The 27,668-nt window shown below is 28.1% G+C and overlaps 1 protein-coding gene across 2 annotated transcripts in view; it reads right to left on the minus strand.

Moving 5' to 3' along the window:
• LOC119607140 overlaps window positions 1-27,168 on the minus strand; it is a 137,843-nt gene extending 110,675 nt beyond the window's left edge. For both annotated transcript variants that reach the window (XM_037960933.1, XM_037960932.1), the window contains exon 1: window positions 26,199-27,168. The gene's annotated coding sequence lies outside the window, so the exon portion shown is untranslated. The remainder of the gene's footprint in view (window positions 1-26,198) is intronic.
• Window positions 27,169-27,668: the final 500 nt, after the last annotated feature.

The following is a 27,668-nucleotide window of genomic DNA, read 5'->3' on the forward strand; positions in this document are numbered from 1 at the left end:
GGTCTATAGTCTAGTCTATAGCTTAGTCTATAGTCTAGTCTATAGTCTAGTCTATAGTCTAGTCTATAGTCTAGGTCTATAGTCTAGTCTATAGTCTAGTCTATAGTCTAGTCTATAGTCTAGTCTATAGTCTAGTCTATAGTCTAGTCTATAGTCTAGTCTATAGTCTAGTCTATAGTCTAGTCTATAGTCTAGTCTATAGTCTAGTCTATAGTCTAGTCTATAGTCTAGTCTATAGTCTAGTCTATAGTCTAGTCTATAGTCTAGTCTATAGTCTAGTCTATAGTCTAGTCTATAGTCTAGTCTATAGTCTAGTCTATAGTCTAGTCTATAGTCTAGTCTATAGTCTAGTCTATAGTCTAGTCTATAGTCTAGTCTATAGTCTAGTCTATAGTCTAGTCTATAGTCTAGTCTATAGTCTAGTCTATAGTCTAGTCTATAGTCTAGTCTATAGTCTAGTCTATCGTCTAGTCTATAGTCTAGTCTATAGTTCAGTCTATAGTCTAGTCTATAGTCTAGTCTATAGGTCTAGTCTAGTCTATGTCTAGTCTATAGTCTAGTCTATAGTCTAGTCTATAGTCTAGTCTATAGTCTAGTCTATAGTCTAGTCTATAGTCTAGTCTATAGTCTAGTCTATAGTCTAGTCTATAGTCTAGTTCTATAGTCTAGTCTTCTAGTCTAGTCTATAGTCTAGTTAGTCTAGTCTATAGTCTAGTCTATAGTCTAGTCTATAGTCTAGTCTATAGTCTAGTCTATAGTCTAGTCTATAGTCTAGTCTATAGTCTAGTCTATAGTCTAGTCTATAGTCTAGTCTATAGTCTAGTCTATAGTCTATAGTCTAGTCTATAGTCTAGTCTATAGTCTAGTCTATAGTCTATCTCTAGTCTATAGTCTAGTCTACAGTCTAGTCTACACTCTGGTCTATAGTCTAGTCTATATCTAATCTATAGTCTAGTCTATAGTCTATAGTCGTCTATAGTCTAGTCTATAGTCTAGTCTATAGTCTAGTCTAGTCTAGTCTATAGTCTAGTCTATAGTCTAGTCTATAGTCTAGTCATAGTCTAGTCTAAAGTCTAGTCTATAGTCTAGTCTATAGTCTAGTCTATAGTCTAGTCTATAGTCTAGTCTATAGTCTAGTCTATAGTCTAGTCTATAGTCTAGTCTATAGTCTAGTCTATAGTCAGTCTATAGTCTAGTCTATAGTCTAGTCTATAGTCTAGTCTATAGTCTAGTCTATAGTCTAGTCTATAGTCTAGTCTATAGTCTAGTCTATAGTCTAGTCTATAGTCTAGTCTATAGTCTAGTCTATAGTCTAGTCTATAGTCTAGTCTATAGTCTAGTCTATAGTCTAGTCTATAGTCTAGTCTATAGTCTAGTCTATAGTCTAGTCTATAGTCTAGTCTATAGTCTAGTCTTAGTCTAGTCTATAGTCTAGTCTATAGTCTAGTCTATGTCTAGTCTATAGTCTAGTCTATAGTCCTAGTCTATAGTCTAGTCTATAGTCTAGTCTATAGTCTAGTCTATATCTAGTCTATAGTCTAGTCTAAGTCTTCATAGTCTAGTCTATAGTCTAGTCTATAGTCTAGTCTATAGTCTAGTCATAGTCTAGTCTATAGTCTAGTCTATAGTCTAGTCTATAGTCTAGTCTATAGTCTAGTCTATCTAGTCTATAGTCTAGTCTATAGTCTAGTCTATAGTCTAGTCTATAGTCTAGTCTAGACTAAATAGTTTAGTCTATAGTCTAGTTCATAATCTAGTCTTTGTCTTTAGTATGCTGGTTTTAGTCTAGTCTATAGTCTAGTCTATTGTCTGTAGTCTATCGTCTAGTCCATAGTCAATTCATAAGTTTTGATTTCCGTCTTAATTATAAATCGGATTAGATCTTAAATTACAACCAAGACAATAATCAAATTGCTTAATTTCAAGATAATACACATAATGTCTGCGCTTTTAATGTAATTCCTCTATAATTTGTTATTCAGAATTTAACACACTTTATCAGTAATCATTTGCCACGTAATTCGTATGTGTTTTTATTTATGTGTGTAAGTGTGTGTTTTTCTCATTGCTAAGATTTTGTTTTAAGTGATTATTTTACAATAAATTTGTAATCGTTTTATTTTCTTTTAATAATACAAAAGAATACATAAATTTTCAATGAAACCTTAAACATCTGTGACGGAATTCATGTCTCGAGGTGTTACAAACTTTTGAATAAAAAAGACTATGGTTGAACAAACAAATGAGTAAATTTTTTAAAACATAAATATAATTAGTAATGTAATAAATTCAATAGCAAATTTAAGTCTATGCTGAAGCATATGTGACATAAATTTAAATATTTGTTTTATAAGATTAGGTATAAAAACAATAAGTAAAAATATGTTATGTTAGAAATAATATGTCAGTATTTTTATAGAACGATTTAGCAGATTTCTTATAGTTTATTTCAAGGAAATATATGGATTATATGGAAGGTACTAACGTTATGATAAACTACATAGCAATATACACATATTTACCGTTATAATTAAAATGTGTATGATAGAAACACACTCACACAATTTGCCAACAGGTATCAATATTTATATTAGCAAAAAAAGTTTCTCCAAAAGTACAATTTAACCTTTTGGCACAAATTAATTAAAACACAACAAATAAAACAAGATTTACATTAAACATAAAAGTCAAAAGTAAATACGATACATACAAAATAAGCATAATAAAGTTTAATCCTCATAAAATTGGGGTTGAAAAGACTTCCTCCAAAAGTCGTATCTAATTAATAATTCTAATGAAATGCTAGAGAAATTATTAATTAAATGTTTTTAGGAAAACCATACATATATAATTACATAAATATACATATTAATTTTGTATTATATTTATAATTACAATAAAACTTAAGATATTATGGAGGAGAGAGAGAGTTGGAATTACAATGATTATGTATGTACTTATAAAAGAAACATTATAAGTAATTATGAAAAACTCAAATTTTGATAAAAACATTCTTAAACATTTATGCACAGTAGACCGGAACATAAAAAATAAATCACTGCGGTTAAAAATTAAAAGTTTCTTCAAATACCTTTCATTCGATATACAGATTTTCTATGTATAGATCTGTAGATTTCTAAGAGACATACATATGCTAGAAAATTAACAATATAGACCCATAAATTTATGATATATGATGACTATCCGAATTTAAGGTAACTGAAAAGTGAAAAAGTCTAAGTCTAATGTAACTACAAACATTTGCCTATAATAGTATTGAAAGTAACCACATTCTAAAGTGATTGAAAGGGTGGAATACTTAACAAAGAAAACACCATGAGTTGGCAAGTACCTTTTTAACCTAAAGGTAAAGTACTTTTTTGTATAATTTTGTTTTGTTGTTCTTCTTATCTTTAGAATACATCTACATAATTTGTACCAATATTTATTTATTGTGATAAGATTGTTTTTTATTTTTATTGTTGCTGTTGTATTTGATTAATAATTAATTCATGGGAATTTATTTTATTACAAACAAATGTTCCCCAGTGATAAAATGGAATAAAAACAAAAAAAATCTGTAATTTTTTAACACAACTCAAAAAAGTGTAGAAAGAACCCTTTTTATGAGTGTTTTATAGAACCAATAGATTGCAACCATAAAAAATAGAGAATATGATAATTTTATGGAAATCATCATAAAAATAAAAGAAGAAACAACTGTAAGTGAAGTAATTGAAGGGAAAGAATGGAAAATAAAAACAATATTGCAAATGCTATCAATACAATACACCATTTCCAATTGTACTAACTAACTAACTAACTAACTAACTAACTAACTAACTAACTACTAACTAACTAACTAACTAACTAACTAACTAACTAACTAACTAACTAACTAACTAACTAACTAACTAACTAACTAACTAACTAACTAACTAACTAACTAACTAACTAACTACTAACTAACTAACTAACTAACTAACTAACTACTAACTAACTAACTAACTAACTAACTAACTAACTAACTAACTAACTAACTAACTAACTAACTAACTAACTAACTAACTAACTAACTAACTAACTAACTAACTAACTAACTAACTAACTAACTAACTAACTAACTAACTAACTACTACTAACTAACTAACTAACTAACTAACTACTAACTAACTAACTAACTAACTAACTAACTAACTAACTAACTAACTAACTAACTAACTAACTAACTAACTAACTAACTAACTAACTAACTAACTAACTAACTAACTAACTAACTAACTACTAACTAACTAACTAACTAACTAACTAACTAACTAACTAACTACTAACTAACTACTAACTAACTAACTAACTAACTAACTAACTAACTAACTAACTAACTAACTAACTAACTAACTAACTAACTAACTAACTAACTAACTAACTAACTAACTACTAACTACTAACTAACTAACTAACTAACTAACTAACTAACTAACTAACTAACTAACTAACTAACTAACTAACTAACTAACTAACTAACTAACTAACTAACTAACTAACTAACTACTAACTAACTAACTAACTAACTAACTAACTAACTAACTAACTAACTAACTAACTAACTAACTAACTAACTAACTAACTAACTAACTAACTAACTAACTAACTAACTAACTAACTAACTAACTAACTAACTAACTAACTAACTAACTAACTACTAACTACTAACTAACTAACTAACTAACTAACTAACTACTAACTACTAACTAACTAACTAACTAACTAACTAACTAACTAACTAAACTAACTAACTACTACTAACTAACTAACTAACTAACTACTAACTAACTAACTAACTACTAACTAACTAACTAACTAACTAACTAACTAACTAACTAACTAACTAACTAACTAACTAACTAACTAACTAACTAACTAACTAACTAACTAACTACTAACTAACTAACTAACTAACTAACTAACTAACTAACTAACTACTAACTAACTAACTAACTAACTAACTAACTAACTAACTAACTAACTACTACTAACTAACTAACTAACTAACTAACTACTAACTAACTAACTAACTAACTAACTAACTAACTAACTAACTAACTAACTACTACTAACTAACTAACTAACTAACTAACTAACTAACTAACTAACTAACTAACTAACTAACTAACTAACTAACTAACTAACTAACTAACTAACTAACTAACTAACTAACTAACTAACTAACTAACTAACTAACTAACTACTAACTAACTAACTAACTAACTAACTAACTAACTAACTACTAACTAACTAACTAACTAACTAACTAACTAACTAACTAACTAACTAACTAACTAACTACTAACTAACTAACTAACTAACTAACTAACTAACTAACTAACTAACTAACTAACTAACTAACTAACTAACTAACTAACTAACTAACTAACTATAACTAACTCACTAACTAACTAACTAACTACTAACTAACTAACTAACTAACTAACTAACTAACTAACTAACTAACTAACTAACTAACTAACTACTAACTAACTAACTAACTAACTAACTAACTACTACTAACTAACTAACTAACTAACTAACTAACTAACTAAACTAATACTAAACTAACTAACTACTAACTAACTAACTAACTAACTAACTACTAACTAACTAACTAACTAACTAACCAACTAACTAACTAACTAACTACTAACTAACTAACTAACTAACTAACTAACTAACTACTAACTAACTAACTAACCTAACTACCTAACTAACCTAACTAACTAACTAACTAACTAACTAACTAACTAACTAACTAACTACTAACTAACTACTAACTAACTAACTAACTAACTAACTAACTAACTAACTAACTAACTAAACTAACTAACTAACTAACTAACTAACTAACTAACTACTAACTAACTAACTAATAACTAACCTACCTAACTAACTAACTAACTAACTAACTAACTAACTAACTAACTAACTACTAACTAACTAACTAACTAACTACTAACTAACTAACTAACTAACTAACTAACTAACTAACTAACTAACTAATAACTAACTAACTAACTAACTAGCTAACTAACTAACTAACTAACTAACTTACTAACTACTAACACGACATAAATTGAAAACCCCGCAAAAACATGTGAGGAAGAAAATCTGAGCTGGAGAAAATCTGAGCTGAATATTAAAACTTGTCTCAGTTACTATTCAAAATAATTTCTTAATGCAATTAAAAGAATTTAAAATTTCTACAATGTTGTCTGAAATTTTGGAAATACATTCAGAAATGTCTATTTAATTTATCGCGATTTCCGAAATACTATTAGAAATGGTGTAGTGTCATGTCTGCTTTATAAATAAATAATTGGACATCTTATAAAAAAGATTTAAAGGTTTAAAATTTTATGTGTCAAATGTTGATAAAGGTTTTTTTTTCTTAAGGTCTATATTTCTCAAAACTTTTTTATTCTATTCTTTTAAAAATCAATAAAATAAAGTTGTTTGAATTATGAGTTTAGTTATTTTGCTTAAAGAAATTTTGTTGATTTTTTTTTTTTGAAAGGAATTTGTTCAATACAACCTTTATTTACTTCAGTATTTTTTGTTTAAACAGAACTAATGGACCAGCAGAATTTTTAAATAAAACATTTTGTATGGATTTGTTTTTTTTTGTATACAAAAGCTAAAGGTCCACTTTTATTTAAAGACAATAGGAAACCTTTTTTTATATAGAAAAAAAAAGAGGAATAAGGGAAATTTTTATATAAAGGACAGAAAATTGTTGTTTAAAATGAAACCAATAAAAATTTAAATTACTGTTGTAAATTTAACAAACTTTAAACAAATAAGTAGGAACGTTACACAATGTAAAATATACTTCAAAAGAATCAAAAAAAAGCAGTAGAACGTAGAAGTTTTAAAAATTAACGATTCTTATTAATTAACTACTTAAAAGTATTTGTATGTTTATTTTTGAGCAAGTTTTGTTATAATTTTGTTAAAGAATCAATTTTAATATTAATATTTAAATTTAATTATTCTAAATAAAATTGATTATAGCAAATCTAATCTAACTAAAATGTATATGTAATAAATTGCCAACAAAACTTTTATTAAATTTTGTTTTGTTATGTACATCAGAAAACCTTAATTTAGCCTAGTATTTCTTATATCTTTTGAAGCTCTCAATAGACTAACACGTTTGCAATAAGTCCATAAATCTTTATTTTTATTACCAAAACAATACTTAAGAGACCCAAGAAATAACAACACTAGGCTTTAACAACCAATAACCCTAATGTTTAGTTTTTGTATTCCTACTTCCTTTATTCTTTATGTTGTTTTTTTATCAAAATATAAAGGCTTTTTGTTCGTCTTTTAGTATTTTGTTATAAATTTCATAGAAACGATAACATGACAACGTCAATAATAAACAATTTAATATAATAGTTTAATAAATAATAGCAAAAAATAAATATGAAAGGGAACAAATAAGCTGAATTAAAGATATGTTCGAAAATAAATTCGATAAAAATTATGACATTATGGATTAAAGAAGACCAAAAGTTTTGCACCTTTAAAAATAGGTCAAGTTTGCAGGTACTAACCTAAAACTCTCTCTAGCTCACATAACTAACATGTCTAGCTGACCCTTATCACATCTTAAGATACCCAGCAAAAACCTGATAATGACTTTCAATTGTAACCACTTACATATTAACAAACTTTTCAATAACTACTACTTATAGTCTTTATTACTTAGAAGTAGTCAAATAACGTGTTATTAATAATATGTTATATAAATACTTTCTAATTCATTAGTCATGTTATCCGTGATATATAGGAACTGTATACATTTATGATTTACATTGACTTATTTTTCTAATTACTTGTAACTATTGTGTAAATAAATTTTTGCATTATTACCCCTTACTTGTTAATGAAAGTTTTTGCTGGGTAATTATATAGCATATGAAAGCTTTTATATACAAAACCATAAAAGTGTTGTATAGAGCAGACATTTTAAATTATTTAAATTTAATTTTCAATTCATATCAGTTTCTTTTCTTAATTCATTACCTAGAGTAGTGTATTTTTCTAACCTATTGCTTAGTTAAATGTTAAACTAACTTTTTTCCTTTTTCAATACTTTTCTATTTTTTCTAATTTCTCATATTTTTTCTTTGAAATTTATTATTCAGACAAGGTTTTATTTTATCATTTGATACCTAAGTTAATGTCACCAATTAGAGCAGGAAGGCGAAGAAAGTTCTTAGAAAAAAAGAACACTATAGGAAAAATGATATAAATAGTAGTGAAAGCAACTGGAGGCAAAAAGTATAGTAGATGGCAATATCGAATCAAAGACATCCTGCACTAAAATAAAACCACTTTTGTTGGGAATTGCGGCATGAACACTATGTCAACTAGAGATCTGTGTACTGAGCAATCTGGTCGATTATTAAAAAACGCCAGATATTCCCCCGTAGAACGGAAACAGAAATTGTGCAGGATAAATTGATACCAGATCTATAGATATACATCCAAAAAAAAGGAAACCGAGATATACAAGGCTACACATAACCACAACACTACCTTCTAGACTTAAGTCCCTGCTATCACAAAATATGTAAAATGGTTTGGATTGAATAAGACGCCAACAGAGATAAACATAGTTTCTCATAGCCAGAAGACTATATCAGCTGATACGTTTATATCAAAGACCATATTGGACTGTAAGAGAGACAAATCCGAATTCTCTTCCAGTAGTAAGCTCTGTATTATGTAGTATATGTCTCTCAGTCGGGTCTAATAGGCAAAGAAAGAGCAAATTTAATTGATATAAAGTAATCAGATTTCAACCTAACCTAACGTATTGATTAAATAAGTTGAATGTTTTATATTAGCTGATAAGTTACAAACTTAATAACAAAACCAATATATCGCATATAGGTAATACTTTTGAGATAAGTGACAAAATAGAAAAAAAAAACTTAACAAAGTTGTACGCAGCAGGAATGGAAAATTCAATGCTATTGTACTTAACTCAGTACTTTTTGACAAGAATATAGCGTACCATCCGGACATATTAGGTACTATTTTATATTAAAATATTTTACTAAGTAGTTCATAGACTATTCAAAAAACTAGTCAACAGACTATAACATAATTTAGTCAATAGACTAGGAAATAGACAGTTATAAGGCTTGACAACCGCCTAAGAAATGCACTAGTCCATATACTAGACAATAAACTACACAACAGACCAAAACATAAACTAGTCTATGCATTAGTTAGTAAACTGATCTATTGATTAGTCATTAGACTAGTCCATCGACTAATCGAAAGACTAGTCCATGGACTTGTCAATAGACTCGTACATAGAGTAGTCTGCGGTCAAGTCTGAAATTTAGTACTTTTAATGCTTAGAAAAGTACTCTTCCTTAAAGAAAAATTTTCAAAATTTTAATTTACCATGCCTGCATGCCAGTAATGTAGTCGAAATCAAAACCTTAACTTTACAAAAAAATAATAGAAAGAAATCAGTCAAGTTTTCTTTTAGCAACAACCCCTTCTATATATATTTAACTCCCCCTTATAGTATTCTTTAAGAAAAATAAAACAAAAAATTTTATTTTACCTAAAAAATTGTATATGTAAGTAAACGAATGTGTATCTTTATACCAAAAATACACTCACAGGTATAGAAAAAAAACATAAATTTATAGAAATTTCTAAAAAAAAAAAGAATAAATTGAAAAGAAAAGGTCACGAGACCTTTAAGCAGCTATTATAAAGAATAAAGAGAAAAAAACTCCAAGATATAAAACTTTACCAGCACTTAAAGACAAAGAAACCGAGAACAAAACACTTAACCTGTATACCTTTAAGTCATTAAAACATAAAAACTTTTTCATATGATAATTATAGAAAAATTTAAGAAATTTTCAAAAAAATATATTAAAGAAAATCAATATTAACAGAAGTCTGTGATTTAAATAACCAATAAAGGAGTGTAGTGTTTTTTTTAACAAATCAAAATTTATTGGCTTTAATAAATGTTTAGTAATAGTAATTAATAATTCTTCGAAATCTCCATTAAAACAGATTTGATTTTATCGTAACGTGTTTCAATTAATTAACATTATCAGCCCGTTTTGTATGTCATTAGCTAATTGTACTTAGTTACGAGTAAAAGTGGAGAAAAAAAAAACAACCAACAGTATTTTACTAGTTACAATAATGAAAACTAATTAATTTGAAAAATTAATCCATAGTGTTTATACAAGAGTTTTTTGTAGTAGTGTTTAACTATTAAACTTTAACACTGTGTTCACACTTACAAATATTAAGTGTGTGTAAAATATTTTTATATAAAACAGTAAATTTTACAAGCATTCATAAAGTTAAATTTTGAAATAGTACTCACTTATATAAAAAATAGTACTTTTTAGGTTTGCAAGTACTAAACAAATCTTCGGTAGACTAAACTACAGACTAGACTATAGACTAGACTATAGACTAGACTATAGACTAGACTATAGACTAGTCTATAGTCTAGTCTGTAGTTTAGTCTACCGAAGATTTGTTTAGTACTTGCAAACAAACTATATACTACACTTGATAGACTAGACTATAGACTAGACTATAGACTAGACTATAGACTAGACTATAGACTAGACTATAGACTAGACTATAGACTAGACTATAGACTAGACTATAGACTAGACTATAGACTAGACTAGACTAGACTACTAGACTATAGACTAGACTATAGACTAGACTATAGACTAGACTATAGACTAGACTATAGACTAGACTATAGACTAGACTATAGACTAGACTATAGACTAGACTATAGACTAGACTATAGACTAGACTATAGACTAGACTATAGACTAGACTATAGACTAGACTATAGACTAGACTATAGACTAGACTATAGACTAGACTATAGACTAGACTATAGACTAGACTATAGACTAGACTATAGACTAGACTATAGACTAGACTATAGACTAGACTATAGACTAGACTATAGACTAGACTATAGACTAGACTATAGACTAGACTATAGACTAGACTATAGACTAGACTATAGACTAGACTATAGACTAGACTATAGACTAGACTATATACTAGACTATAGACTAGACTATATACTAGACTATAGACTAGACTATAGACTAGACTATAGACTAGACTATAGACTAGACTATAGACTAGACTATAGACTAGACTATAGACTAGACTATAGACTAGACTAGACTATAGACTAGACTATAGACTAGACTATAGACTAGACTATAGACTAGACTATAGACTAGACTATAGACTAGACTATAGACTAGAATATAGACTAGACTATAGACTAGACTATAGACTAGACTATAGACTAGACTACAGACTAGACTATAGACTAGACTATAGACTAGACTATAGACTAGACTATAGACTAGACTATAGACCATAGACTAGACTATTAACTATGCTATAGACTGGTCTATTGCCTACTTTTTTTATATAAAAAGTACTGAAAAAAGTTAAAATTTTCATGTCTGATGTAGTATATAATGTACGAATTTAAAAATAAATATTTTGCGGTAACACTTTGTACTTAAAATCACATATAACTCATTGTTGCTGCAATTAAAAAGAAATTAATTCATTTTTAAATAAATTTTCTGTAAGTTGCTATTAAATTTAGCACATATACGTTAGTGTTTATATTTTTAGCTATTTATTTGTATTAAAAAAAAAAAAAACAGATTGCAAAGAACATTTGTCAGCACCCCCAGTCTGAAATATAATAAACGCAGCACTAAAAGAAAACTCTAGGCATATAGTAACAACAGCAAACTTTTGCAATTTAATTAAAATCACAGTTTGAAGTTGGTTAATTTGTTTTTTTTTTTTTTAAAAAGACGGGCAATAAATTCGCATAGTAAGAAACAAAAAAAAATTAAGTAATAAATTTGCATATGTGTACAAAATAAGTATTTAGACTAAATACTAAATTCCAAAAATGATTTTTAAATTATATACACACACCCCCCATTAACAAGCAATAAAATAAAAAATAATTTGCTAAACAAATTTTAAAAGACATTGCCACTACTAAATGTTTATAATTAATGGCGGAAATTGTTGAGAACAAAGTCGGCGGAAGGACCATAATGTGCCATAATCACACTTAATACCGATTTGAAAGCATTCATCTTCAAATAAACAGATTCATTTAGTTCTATTTAATTATCACACATGCTGATGATGAAATAAAAATGATACTCTATTTGAGGGAGAAATATCAATAAAATTAAAAATATATAATAATAAAATTAGTTATGGTAATTAATACAATTTAAATGTGTTTTTTATTTGTTTGTTTATTTAATTAATTAAAGCAAAATTTTAAAAATACCCTACATAAGGTAATAGTTATATAGCTATTAATATACACCAGCAAGTTTTCATAAACTTTCTTCTGTTAGGGTAGAAATTATTCTTTTAGCTATAAGATTTCCCTGTAAAATTTCCATAAAACACAAGGCACCGTCCTCCTCTATTTTCAAATAAAAACAAAAGCAAAATATACATATCTCTTAAACATCAAATACACCCAGCTAATAGCATATTTCTTTCTCACTCTCTCTGTCGCACTCTGTTTGACAAGCGGTCACAAACTCAAGCACTTGATTTGACAGTCAGTCGACAACAAACATCAGCATCAACACTTATTCATCGACGACTAGAATACAAGAGTAAATGACCACTTTAGACATAAAATTTAATATTTTATACGCTTCTTGTTCACATTATCTTAGACATAAATTATCGTAGAAATGAGTGCGCTAGACCAAGGTGTATTAGGCGGGTCCAAAACTGTGAAGAGGAAAAAATTCTAAAAACATTTTCTAGAAGAAATTGGAATAAGACCAAATTGAAATAATAAGAAGCACTAAGCTTCTATATTTCTAGACTATAGACCAGACTATAGACTAGACTAAAGACTAGACTATAGACTAGACTATAGACTAGACTTTAGACTAGACTATAGACTAGACTATATAGACTAGACTATAGACTAGACTATAGACTAGACTATAGACTAGACTAGACTATAGACTAGACTAGACTATAGACTAGACTATAGACTAGACTATAGACTAGACTATAGACTAGACTATAGACTAGACTATAGACTAGACTATAGACTAGACTAGACTATAGACTAGACTATAGACTAGACTAGACTATAGACTAGACTATAGACTAGACTATATAGACTAGACTATAAACTAGACTATAGACTAGACTATAGACTAGACTATATAGACTAGACTATAGACTAGACTATAGACTAGACTATAGACTAGACTATAGACGAGACTATAGACTAGACTATAGACTAGACTATAGACTAGACTATAGACTAGACTATAGACTAGACTATAGACTAGACTATAGACTAGACTATAGACTAGACTATAGACTAGACTATAGACTAGACTATAGACTAGACTATAGACTAGACTATAGACTAGACTATAGACTAGACTATAGACTAGACTATAGACTAGACTATAGACTAGACTATAGACTAGACTATAGACTAGACTATAGACTAGACTATAGACTAGACTATAGACTAGACTATAGACTAGACTATAGACTAGACTATAGACTAGACTATAGACTAGACTATAGACTAGACTATAGACTAGACTATAGACTAGACTATAGACTAGACTATAGACTAGACTATAGACTAGACTATAGACTAGACTATAGACTAGACTATAGACTAGACTATAGACTAGACTATAGACTAGACTATAGACTAGACTATAGACTAGACTATAGACTAGACTATAGACTAGACTATAGACTAGACTATAGACTAGACTATAGACTAGACTATAGACTAGACTATAGACTAGACTAGACTAGACTATAGACTAGACTATAGACTAGACTATAGACTAGACTATAGACTAGACTATAGACTAGACTATAGACTAGACTATAGACTAGACTAGACTAGACTAGAGACTAGACTATAGACTAGACTATAGACTAGACTATAGACTAGACTATAGACTAGACTATAGACTAGACTATAGACTAGACTATATAGACTAGACTATAGACTAGACTATAGACTAGACTATAGACTAGACTATAGACTAGACTATAGACTAGACTATAGACTAGACTATAGACTAGACTATAGACTAGACTATAGACTAGACTATAGACTAGACTATAGACTAGACTATAGACTTTAAAATAATTCTTAATAATATCACCTCTAACATTTTACTCACTCAATTTTGTGAGTGTTAAAAAAACACATTTCTTTCGCCCAATAAAATAAATTCTTTTCTCTTCACTAATAAGCAGCTTTTGGTGTCTAACAAATTAGCCCCAACAAAAATGTAAAACATTCATTTAACAGACAGACAATAAACTTTTGCCCTAAAAGTTGTGATTGTTTAAATTAGTCTTGCTTTGTCTGCTCTTCAATAGTTACCAAAACTTTTTACTTATTTTTTAAGTTGTTTTTAAGCAAATATAACAATTTAAAAAAGAAACAAAAAATTTTGGGGGGGTCTAAATTTTTGTTCATCTGTATCTGTGGTTTTTAAACGAACAAATGTGACAAAAACAAAAGAATCCCCCCTGGCTCAGTTAGTATTCTTTGAAAGTAACAAAATAAAACGTTAAACAATTCACTAACAAAAATAATGACAACAGATTAGTAAATATAATGGAATTTTGATTGGTTACTAACTGCTATTTTAAGATGAAGTTAAAAGAATGAGATAAGTTGCGGTTGAAAAAAGAAAAAGTAGAAATTTGAAAGAATTAAGTTTATATTTTAAATTTGTTTAATACAAATTTCTGGTTCCTCATACATTTCCTAAACTTCATAAATTTCATATTAATAACTTTCCAAAAGTCACTGATGTGCGGCTTCGGCAATGTTGAGAACCTCTTACTCATTTTTAATATAAAATTTATAGATTTTTTTTAAATAATGTTTAAACCCTTTTAAAGTTCTGCCTCTTTAAACAATGTAGTCTTAGTAGCTTAAGTACTCCATCCTATATGTGCGTGCTTCTTATTATATGAGCATTTCTCAAGTGCTCGTTTGATTTTTAGTATTTTTTCTTTATATTAAAACCTGCAATTAGTTTATGACTAGAATAAGAATTTTTATAATGCAGAACCAAGCGTAACAAAGAAAGAAAACTTAAAAGTTTTAGGTTCAGAGTCGACATAAATTGCTCTACATTGAAAATTAGAATTTGGGAAAATTATTAGAACGATTAGTAAACTCCTCTTATTAATATAGAGACTAAAATAGTGTCCTCAGGATCAATACTTCCCAAATTTTTCCACCAAAATAAAAAGGTTTTCTTTACAAAACAGATTGGCTATATAGAACTAGAACTGAACTAGAACTGAACTAGAACTGAACTAGAACTGAACTAGAACTGAACTAGAACTGAACTAGAACTGAACTAGACTGAACTGAACTAGAACTAGAACTAGAACTGAACTAGAACTGAACTAGAAGAACTGAACTAGAACTGAACTAGAACTGAACTAGAACTGAACTAGAACTGAACTAGAACTGAACTAGAACTGAACTAGAACTGAACTAGAACTGAACTAGAACTGAACTAGAACTGAACTAGAACTGAACTAGAACTGAACTAGAACTGAACTAGAACTGAACTAGAACTGAACTAGAACTGAACTAGAACTGAACTAGAACTGAACTAGAACTGAACTAGAACTGAACTAGAACTGAACTAGAACTGAACTAGAACTGAACTAGAACTGAACTAGAACTGAACTAGAACTGAACTAGAACTGAACTAGAACTGAACTAGAACTGAACTAGAACTGAACTAGAACTGAACTAGAACTGAACTAGAACTGAACTAGAACTGAACTAGAACTGAACTAGAACTGAACTAGAACTGAACTAGAACTGAACTAGAACTGAACTAGAACTGAACTAGAACTGAACTAGAACTGAACAACTAGAACTGAACTAAACTGAACTAGAACTGAACTAGAACTGAACTAGAACTGAACTAGAACTGAACTAGAACTGAACTAGAACTGAACTAGAACTGAACTAGAACTGAACTAGAACTGAACTAGAACTGAACTAGAACTGAACTAGAACTGAACTAGAACTGAACTAGAACTGAACTAGAACTGAACTAGAACTGAACTAGAACTGAACTAGAACTGAACTAGAACTGAACTACTGAACTAGAACTGAACTAGAACTGAACTAGAACTGAACTAGAACTGAACTAGAACTGAACTAGAACTGAACTAGAACTGAACTGAAGAACTAGAACTGAACTAGAACTGAACTAGAACTGAACTAGAACTGAACTAGAACTGAACAAGAACTGAACTAGAACTGAACTAGAACTGAACTAGAACTGAACTAGAACTGAACTAGAACTGAACTAGAACTGAACTAGAACTGAACTAGAACTGAACTAGAACTGAACTAGAACTGAACTAGAACTGAACTAGAACTGAACTAGAACTGAACTAGAACTGAACTAGAACTGTACTAGAACTGTACTAGAACTGAACTAGAACTGAACTAGAACTGAACTAGAACTGAACTAGAACTGAACTAGAACTGAACTAGAACTGAACTAGAACTGAACTAGAACTGAACTAGAACTGAACTAGAACTGAACTAGAACTGAACTAGAACTGAACTAGAACTGAACTAGAACTGAACTAGAACTGAACTAGAACTGAACTAGAACTGAACTAGAACTGAACTAGAACTGAACTAGAACTGAACTAGAACTGAACTAGAACTGAACTAGAACTGAACTAGAACTGAACTAGAACTGAACTAGAACTGAACTAGAACTGAACTAGAACTGAACTAGAACTGAACTAGAACTGAACTAGAACTGAACTAGAACTGAACTAGAACTGAACTAGAACTGAACTAGACTGACTAGAACTGAACTAGAACTGAACTAGAACTGAACTAGAACTGAACTAGAACTGATCTAGAACTGAACTAGAACTGAACTAGAACTGAACTAGAACTGAACTACAACTGAACTAGAACTGAACTACAACTGAACTAGAACTGAACTAGAACTGAACTAGAACTGAACTACAACTGAACTAATTCATTTAATAGTTCAGCATCAGAATGTAGGGAATCAAATACCACAAAATTAAAAATACATCTTTGAACTCCATTTTTTTCCAACATTCATCTTGCCTTAACAAGTATAAACTTCTAATGCCTCTTGTGTATAAAAAGCTTCCACAGACTCAAGCTCGTGCAGTCAATATGTCTGTAATTTGTTGTGCAAAAAAACATTTCTTCACATTTTTATCATCAACATTGTCATTGTCATCTTCTTAAATGCTTAATAAACATTTAATATAATTTTTTATTTCCATTTTTTTTTGCAGTAACATTATGAGGCTTACAAACGTTGCGGCCAAGCAAATTGTCTTAGAAAAAAAGTTGTTATTTTAACAAAAACATTCCTGTCTTCATTAGCATATTTATTGCCAACAAAAATATAAAGAATTTAAGATTCATTGAATTAATGTCCATTAAACAATTTTTGGTTTGGATGTCTAAAAATGTAACGTCTAATATAAGTAAATGTCTGCCTTAAAGTTGTAAGGTTTTTTTAAGCTTTAATTTAAGAATTTCATGGTCACCACTAGCAAATTATCACATTTAAATTTGTATTTATACTAAGTGATAGTTATGTGAGTACGAGTAAATCTCTACTGAATTTAAATTGAAATATAGGATTTTAATAAATAGATTTCTTTAATACCCGGTATTAGTAACGTCAAATCCTTATTGATGATTTCATTTAATTCTGTTAAGCTTTTAAGAAGAAAACATTGTTATTTTTTCTAAATGGAAGATAATATTTATTGGAGAATATTAAAAGCATTGTTTTCTTATTATAAATTGTTAATAATAGATTTTAAAACAAATTTTATGTATAAAATCTAAATATACAGTAAGTAACAAGATAATGTGTACACCCCAAAAACATTAACTATAAACTCATTAATAAAACAGGAACAAAATATAAATTACTGTTATTTTATTCAATAACAACTAAATTGTTAATAAACAATTTAAATTAGTATTTGAAATTAAGATTGATGTTGGTCAATATTATATTAACACTCACTGTATAAAGTGACATGAACAAACAAACTAACAAAAAACAAACTATTTTCTAACATTAATTATAATCTAAAGAAACTTTTTTTTTTACCTGTTTATTATAAATCTATTTTATGCATGTACCTACTTATTAGGATCTACTTTTATTATTAAAAATCAATAACATATTTCGTTAATACTTGTAAAAAAAAAACACACTTTCTTCTGCCAACACCTTTTCCACCACCTACAACAACCAAACTTAATGGCCACCACACATTTAGTTAAACATAATATTAGTGTGAAACTAAATACTAAAACTAATTTGTTTAATTATTTCCATCAAATTAATCTTTCATTTTCTTCTTTGAGTTTTCTTTTTGTTTATTAGTTGTTCATTCATTCATTCATATATTGACCTAAAAATGTCCAGGAAATCAAACTAAATAAATAATAAACGAAATAACGGAAAAATCAAAGAATCATAAATTTATGGATTTAATATGTATGTATGTATGTATGTACGTACGTATGCATATTGGGAATACATAATAATAATAATCTTCTATGCATACATACATATGTATGTGTATAAGTATATGTAGTAGCATTAAACGGCTGAACATAGAATATAGATCTACAATGGAGGGATTTTTGAACATTCGGATCTTTAGATATCAAAAAGTGTAAAAACGGCTGAATCTCCTATTACTACAGACTATTAATGTATTAAAAAAACTATGGACTATTAATTAGTCTCGGGAAATGTCTGTCGATCGATCTATTTACTAGTCTATGGACTACTCTATAGAGTATTCTATGGACTGGTCTATTGACTGGTCTATATACTGGTTTATAAACTAGTCTATGTACTATTCTATAGACTAAACTATGAACTATGGATTGGTCTGTGGAATATTCTATGGACTGGTCTATGGACTAATATATAGACTATAGTATAGAATAATCTATAGACTAATAAAGGCTATCCTATGGACTAGTCTATAGGCTATTCAATGGACTATTCTATGAACCAATCTATGGACTAGTCTATGAACCATTCTACAGACTAGTCTATGGACCACTCTATGGCCTAGTCTATCGACTATTCCATGTACTATTCTATTGACTAGTCTATTTTATGGACTTGTCCATGAACCATTCTATGGACTATTCTATGGACTAGTCCATCGACTATTCTATGGTCTAGTCTATAGACTATTCTATGGATTAGTCTATAGACTACCCTATGGACTATTCTATGCACTAGTCCATAGACTATTCTATAGTCTAGTCTAAAGTTTAGTTTATAGAATATTCTATGGAGTATTCTATGGGCAAGTTTATAGACTACTCTATGGTCTAGTCTATAGACTATTCTATGGATTAGTCTATATACTACCCTATGGACTACTCTATAGACTAGTTTACAGACTATTCTATGGACTTGTCTGTAGACTATTTTATGGATTAGTTTATAGACTATTGTATGGACTATTATATCGACTAGTCTATAGACTACTCTATGGACTAGTCTATGGAATAGTCTATAGACTATTCTATGGACAAGTCTATATACTATCCTATGGACTAGTCTATAGACAAGTTTACAGACTATTCTATGGACTTATCTCCAGACTATTCTATGGACTAGTCTAGACTATTCTATGGACTAGTCTAGACTATTCTATGGACTAGTCTAGACTATTCTATGGACTAGTCTAGACTATTCTATGGACTAGACTATAGTCTATTCTATAGACTATTGTATGGACTAGCCTATAGACTATTCTATGGACTAATATATAAACTATTCTATGGGCTACTATATAGACTGTTCTATGGACTAGTTTATAGACTACTTTATGGTCTAGCCTATAGACTAGTCTATGGAATAGTCTGTAGACTATTCTATGGATTAGGATTAGACTAGTCTATGGAATAGTCTATAGACTATTCTATGGATTAGTCTATATACTATCCTATGGACTAGTCTGTAGACTAGTTTACAGACTATTCTATGGACTTGTCCGTAGAATATTCTATGGACTTGTCTTTAGGCTATTCTATGGACTAGTTTATAGACTATTGTATGGAGTAGTCTATAACTATTCTATGGACTAGTCTATAGACTATTCTATGGACTATTTTATGAAATATTCTATAGACTTTACTAAGGACAAGTCTATGGACTATTCTATAGAGTGGTATATAGACTTGTCTATGGACTGATCTGTGGACTAGACTAGTCTAAAGACTAGTTTATGGACTAGTCTATGTACAAGTCTTTTGATTAGTATATTGACTACAATATAGACTACTATTCTGTGAGCTAGTTCATATTTTGACCACTTTTGACTAATCGGCTTACAAATCTATTGACTACTTTTTTTCTAATCTAGATTATTAACTTATCTATTGATTAGTACATTGACTAACTTGTTGCTTATTCGATTTACTAAAATATTAATTAGTTTGCTCATTAGTCCATAGACTAGTCTCTTGTCTACTAAGCCAAAATCCATTATATAGAAAAAGCACTTAAAATTACTATAATACTTTTTGATGTCAAAATTTATTTAAAAAAATTCAGTATTTTCCATTCCACTTTTAATAAAATCTGCTTCAAGTATTTAACAAAAAAAAAATACTTATATTTTTCAATAGTAAATAGTAAACAATTTTTCCATTTTATTACAACAAACTGTTGCTGTAGAAATTGATTGTATTTAATTGGCTTCAATAAAACAACTCAAACAAGTGATTTATAATCGATTTTATTGTAAAATATTACAAATGTTGTATTAATTGAATTATTATTATTATTATTTTTTCTTAATCAAAAACAAGCGTGTGTTGTTAAAGCTTTTTTACGGATTTTTTTTTAATATGGAAATGTTTTTTCTTAAAAGAATCTTAACAAACGATTTGTCATTAAGGAACAAAATAATAATAAATATTTTAGCCGGAAAAATTAAATAAAAAAATTGTTTAATGGTTCAATATGAATGTTAATTTGGTACAATCGGTCAGAGTCTTCGGTTGTTGGTGATCGTTCAGATCTTAATAATGAACGCGTGCTTGATCTCTGTCAAACAGCTGAAAAGTATTGTCATATAAATATAAATTTTGTGAAAGTATTTAAAATTTTTCAATATATTTCTTTAAATTTTTGTTATTTCTCTCTTGTATTTTGCTATCGATGTGTCATAATTTTTTTAGTGGCCTGATGATGCTGCTGTTGACAAAGTATTCGAAATAGAAAATTTATTATTTGGACACATATAAGCTTTTATTTTTTATAAATACTTATACGTGAGTATATTTTTATGTGTATTTTTTATTTCTATTTTTTCATTTTGCCTATTAATTTATTATTTATGTTGATTTTATTTATTCATTTTTTTTGTGCATTTTATCTTTGGCAAATGTATGTTAAATCAACAAATTGTTTTTTTTTTTTTTTTTTCATTTAGTTTTTCATAATTTTGATGTCGATTTTATCTATTAAATCATATTTTATTTGGGGGAGTTTTATTTTAGTTGTTTTCATAATTTTTTTATTTAGAATTTGTATTGTGATTTTTTTTTTCGTTCATTTAGTAAAATGATTATAATTGCTATCATGTGTTTTATGATAAATAATACATATTTTTATGTTTCTATGGTTTTTGCTGGTGTTTGATCAAAAAAAAATGTGCTAAGTTTTCTTTTTGCGAAATCATTGTAAGTTTTGATACGTTTATAATTTCCATAATATGTATAGTTTTCCGACGCTATAAAGTGTATTTTGGATCTTCTGTCTGTCTGTCTGTCTGTCTGTCTGTCTGTCTATCTATCTATCTATCTGTCATATTTTCTTTTATTTACAAAACTTATGAACCGGTTTTTTTTAACTAAATAGTCGACTTATCGACTCTGTTAAGGCTAAATAGTCGTCTTTCACTTTTAGCCATTTTTCTCTAAAAAAGTCCAGCAGTCTAATATAAACCGTAGAATAATTTGTTTTAATAACTTTGAAAAATATAATACTCATACGCCCTGCGGTGCATTTTTCATTCAACTAATAATAATCATACGCCCTAGTATTAACACATTTTATTCATATATAAATTCCCACTTTTATACAGCATTTGCTTATAAAAGAGATTTCAGTTATAAAAATACATACTTTTGCATGAAAAAAAAATTAATATTTTTGTAAATTTTCTTTTAAATTGAAATCATATCAAAAATTTAGATCATTTACGAAGATTATGTTTTAGAAATACATGCTGCTTAAAATATGATTTTAAGTTTTTCAACACACTGTTAAGTTAAAAAAATTTCATACATTAGGATGAGCTCAGGTAAAACATTATGTTTCCAAATTCTATGTAGTTTCCTAGTTTTATAGGATTTAATTTAAAATAGTTTAAAAGAATGCGAACAATGTTAAGTATTGAGCTTAATATCTTCTTTTGATTTTGAATTTAAAAAAAAATCCCAAAAATATCAAAATATTTAAAAGTTTCTCACACACAAACTGGGGCCAACCTAATTTTATTAAACTCATTAAAGTGCATGCAAATATGTGAAAAATTGTTTATAACAATTTTTTATAATTTTTTTTATTATTATTTTACTTGCGTTTTAACATAAAATTTCAAATGCATGCAATGGCATGCTGCATGTTTAACTTTAACTATTAATGAAATCATAAAGCCACTTACTTTTTGAACAATTTTTTCCATTTACTTTTAATTTAAATATTTATTTATTTATTTCCTTCTCTATTTGCCCTATTGTTGCACAATTTTATTTCTTTATTATTTATTGGTCTCATGTTCTTCTTGCATTTTAGTTTTTGTTTCCTTTCGGTTACATTTTAACTGATTACATTTATTATTCATAAAGTAACCAATATTTTTATTTGTTCATCAAATATAAATGTATTTTTTTTTTTTTTTTTGTATTTACGTTTTACTTTATTTCTTGTTGTTGTAGTATGTAGGTGATAAGTACACTGAGAGAAAGGATGTGATTGGATACAAAATATAATTTTCCAAGTAAAATATTTGGTATATTATATTTATTGCAACAAACATATAATTGTTTGCTGTAATCACTTTATAGATATCATTATAATAACCAAATATATAATTTAATTGAATTTTATTGAAATTATGTTAAAATGATTGTTGTTATCCAATCTCTATGTGTATACATAAACAAATGTGCTTGTACAGAATTGGGGACAACACCAATGAGCAGTAATAATAATAATAAAAAATCAAATTTATTTCCTTTCCAGTAAAGAAGGAAATAATCAAAATGAAAAATTGTAGTAAATTTATTTTATTGGTAAACATATTATAGGTTTATAGATTGACACACTGCAATAGCAATACATAAGAAACTAATATTATTAATCAGTTTGATAAACAAGTCCAAAATACTTAACATATAATGGTAGAACTTTATGCAACCCAGCAAACAACTTGTTGAAACTACATATTTTTAAAACATTTTTCGCAAAATTTATTTATAATTGCAGCCTATCGAAAGAATCTTATATCTACATAACTTTATTCTTTAACAATATTTCTGAATTTAATTGTTTGCTGGGTTTTTAATATACTTATATCCTAATAAAGTTAAAGATGGAGTATGACCATGAATGAGTTTCTTAGACATAAATATGTACATATTTCCATACCGTAAGTCAAAAATAGTTTAAAATTTAATTTGTAAAATTTTATGGAAGAAATATGAGGACTTTAGAATTTGTTTAATATGTATCGACTTTTCGAAATTTTTTTAAAATTACGTCTGATAGAATTACTAAAGATTTGGATCAACAAGATAATTGTGATCTTTAGGAAATTGTTCTCAATAAACATAAGGACAGACAGATGGACATAGCTAAATCTACTTTGACATCTATAAGCATTCAGAATACGTATTTCTGGATCGAAAAATTATATTGCGGTAATTACAAATGGATTAACAAAACAAACTTGTTAAAATATTTTTATACGCACCATCAAAAATGATGGGGGTACACTAATTTTGTCATTCCGTTTGTCATTCCGTTTGTCCGTCCGTCTGTCTATATGTCTGTCTGTCTGTCTGTCTGCCTGTCTTTTGAAAGCACGATAGCATCTGAACGGAAACAGCTAGAGAGTTGAAATTTTTCACAAATATTTTTATAGATAAGGTTTGTTTGGTATTGAAAATAAGCAATATCGATGCACTTTTTCGCGCCTCTAAAAGTATACCGATTAAATCACCTTCAGAATCAATTTAACGATGTCCGTCCGTCCGACCGTCCGTGTGTCCATGTAAACGTTGTTATGAAAGTATATGTGGAAATTTAAAAAAAAATTGATGAAATTGAAACAAACGCTGTGCCACGGACGAAGCTTATTGAAAATGTTGAAAATCAGTGTATTATTTCACCTAGCCCTCATATAACTGAACCCCCCGAATAGGGCTTTCGAGCTCATATTTATGTAAAATATATTGTATATCGATAAAAGGTGGCACAAATAATTTTTATACAAGACTGGATGACCATGTCAAATTTCGTATTGATTGGGCCTCATTTTTGCTCCTACGCCCATATAAAGCCTTTTTCGGAAAAAAATTGTTTTTGTCAATAATTTGCTAAAGATAAATGCTTTATAATGAAAAATAAATCATATTTAATATTCATAACTAATGTAGGGTTTCATAAGGTCGGCCATTATACTTTTTTATACATGTTTCTATATCAAATTTATTAGATTTTCATAAAAAAAATTTGCGGTGCGTATGAGTATTATTGAATGGTTGTAGTTCTACAATGCGTATGATTTTGAAATTATTTGAAAATAATCAAAAACACCACCAAGCTGAAATGTGAAACTTAAAGATAACAATGGTCTAACAAAATATATTTTACAAAAACAAGAAACACCTTAAATGGAATTGAAAAGCTATACTTTACTTGCCACTCTCGCTTATAAGTAATGAGTTAAATAAGTACTTAATACGATCGACTGCAACGAGTTAAGTAAGTAGTTCAAGTGTAAGCAGTAACAACTGCTCTCTGTCTTACAAAACTGCTTCCAACGGAGCACCATTTTTTGCTGGGTAGGTTTTTGAGAAAAAATTACCCTTTGAGGATACTGACAAGAAGCATTCGAATACTAAATATCAAGTCTAATATATAAGTACTTACTTATATAGTTATTTAGAGGTCCTTATTAGACTGCTTCTAAGTAATGCAGGCGGTATGTAATAGTCATTGAAAATTAAGTTCAATGAAGATAATCAGAAGTATCATCCACATGATAAGACGATCATATTGCTCTCATATTTAATAGAGGAAGTATTAATAAGAGACCCCTAAAAGTAGCTTCTTGAAGACTGTCAGAATTTTATAACTCGTAAAAGTAGCTCCTAGAAGACTCCCAGAAGTTTCTCAAAAGTATAAAATCTTTCAACTGACATCCAGAAGTGAAAATAAAATTTCGGAAGCAATGTATTTTGTTTTTGTAAAAATCTCGAATCTTTTTTAAATATTATCTAAAAGTGATGATAATTAATGTAGAGATGATTGATCTTCTTGCTCAATTTTGGATTTTTTTTCTTTTGTTTTTTAAATTTTGCTCTTGAATTAAATTAAAGCCGTTTTTACATTTTAAAACTCTTTTGGAGTAAATATGAGTAAAATAACCTAAACATGTTGTATCCATTTTTTCTAAGAATTCTCACAATTCATAAATCTTTGAAAAAATTCAAATTCTTTTACATGCAAAGAAGAGCTTACGAAAAAAAATTATATAAAATACATTATGTTTAAAAAATTCTTTTAAATGGTTTCCTTTTGTTTAATTTTTCTTTAGAATTCTAGAAAAAATATCCTTGAATAATATAAAATTTACATTTAAATAATAAGATTATTTACAAAACAATAAAGTTAATTTACTTTAAACAATATAATACAACAACTTACTTTTAAAAATTGTTGTGATAACGTTATTTTCAGCAGATTTAAACAATTTGTTTAATTTTATTTATTTTGAAAATTAATTTACTTTTTAAACAATTTTCATTAACATTTTTGTTTTTTACACAATTTTTTTCTTTTTAAACTTTTCAATTTTCTTTTCGACGTGCCACTGTAATCTTTGATATCCTTGCTTGCATTAAATATTACATTTCTTATATTTAACACACACACGCACGCACACTATGTTTCAACCAAAAAAAAGAAATGTTTACAATTTAAACACGCACCTGCATGCAAACCTTCAATAACTGTGACTTGTGTAGCCTGTGGTGCAAGTGGCAGGATATGCTTGCAATTGCACACGCACTCACATTTAAACAAACTTTGACTTTAACTGGAAACACTCACAGTAGTAAATTTCAATTGCACACTAACAGCAGAAAACAGGAAAATATATAAATTTAAATTAAGGTTTTAAAAGATTCACAAAATATATTTTTTTTTTTTTTCTTTTTTAAAAAAAAAAAATTCTTTTTTTTTAATATTTATTTTTTTACTTGTGTTTTCAGCAAACAAATTGTTTCCATTCTTTTTTTTTTTGAAAATTTCTCTTACTGTTTTAAATTTGTAATTTGTTTTTTGAATTAAATTGGGCCCTTCTTTTTCGTTCAGTGTAAAAAGGATGTTGCAAAGCGTAGTTTTTTTTTTTTGTATAAATAATTTGTTTTGTTTATGTTTCTTTTTTTTAATTTTTTGTTATTTTTTTGTAATTTGTAACCAAAATATAATAAAAATCAAAAAAATAAAATAACAAAACAAAAAAAGAAAGAAAATCGTTTGTTTTTTCTCTTTGTTTTGCTTTCGTTAGGCGTTTTATTTAATGTTTTTGTTGTTTTTTTCCTTAAGACCGTTTGAAAATCTTTTAAATAATTCTATAAATTAAACCGTTCTGTTCTAAGGCTAAATGTCTACTGACTGACTGAACATTACTTAGTTCAAATCACAGGGGTCTTCTGCCTTCCCAGGCTGTATGTGCATGTGTCTGTTTATTATATTCTATTCTAGCAGTTCCAGCAGTTTTTATTCGTTTTTTTTTTTGGTTCTTTTTTGTTTTCTTGGTTCGTATTCGTTGTCATCAGCTGAAAAATGTGAATCAAGCAAGTGGTTGTTTTTGTTTGGCCATGTTTAGTATTCGTGTATTTTGTTTTTATTTTTTTTGTGTGTGTGTTTTTTATCCGGTTGCTCTATATTTACTATTACCACAACAGCAAAAACAACAAGAAGTATAAAGCACATTGGAACAGAGTTGTAACCTACTGACACACACCGAAAATATGTGAAACAAATATGAATGTGGTTTCCATTATTATTGCGCCGACGCTGTGGCGACCATTTGCTCGTTCTCAGTTGTTATTGGAATTTATTTTGATTGTTTTTAAAATATATGAAAATTTTGATTTTGAATTTAAAAAA

The sequence above is a fragment of the Lucilia sericata genome, unplaced genomic scaffold, assembly GCF_015586225.1.
Source record: "Lucilia sericata isolate MDLA Ls3-8-SP2 unplaced genomic scaffold, ASM1558622v1 Contig000660F_arrow, whole genome shotgun sequence".
In the NCBI taxonomy this organism is placed as follows: Eukaryota; Metazoa; Arthropoda; class Insecta; order Diptera; family Calliphoridae; genus Lucilia; species Lucilia sericata.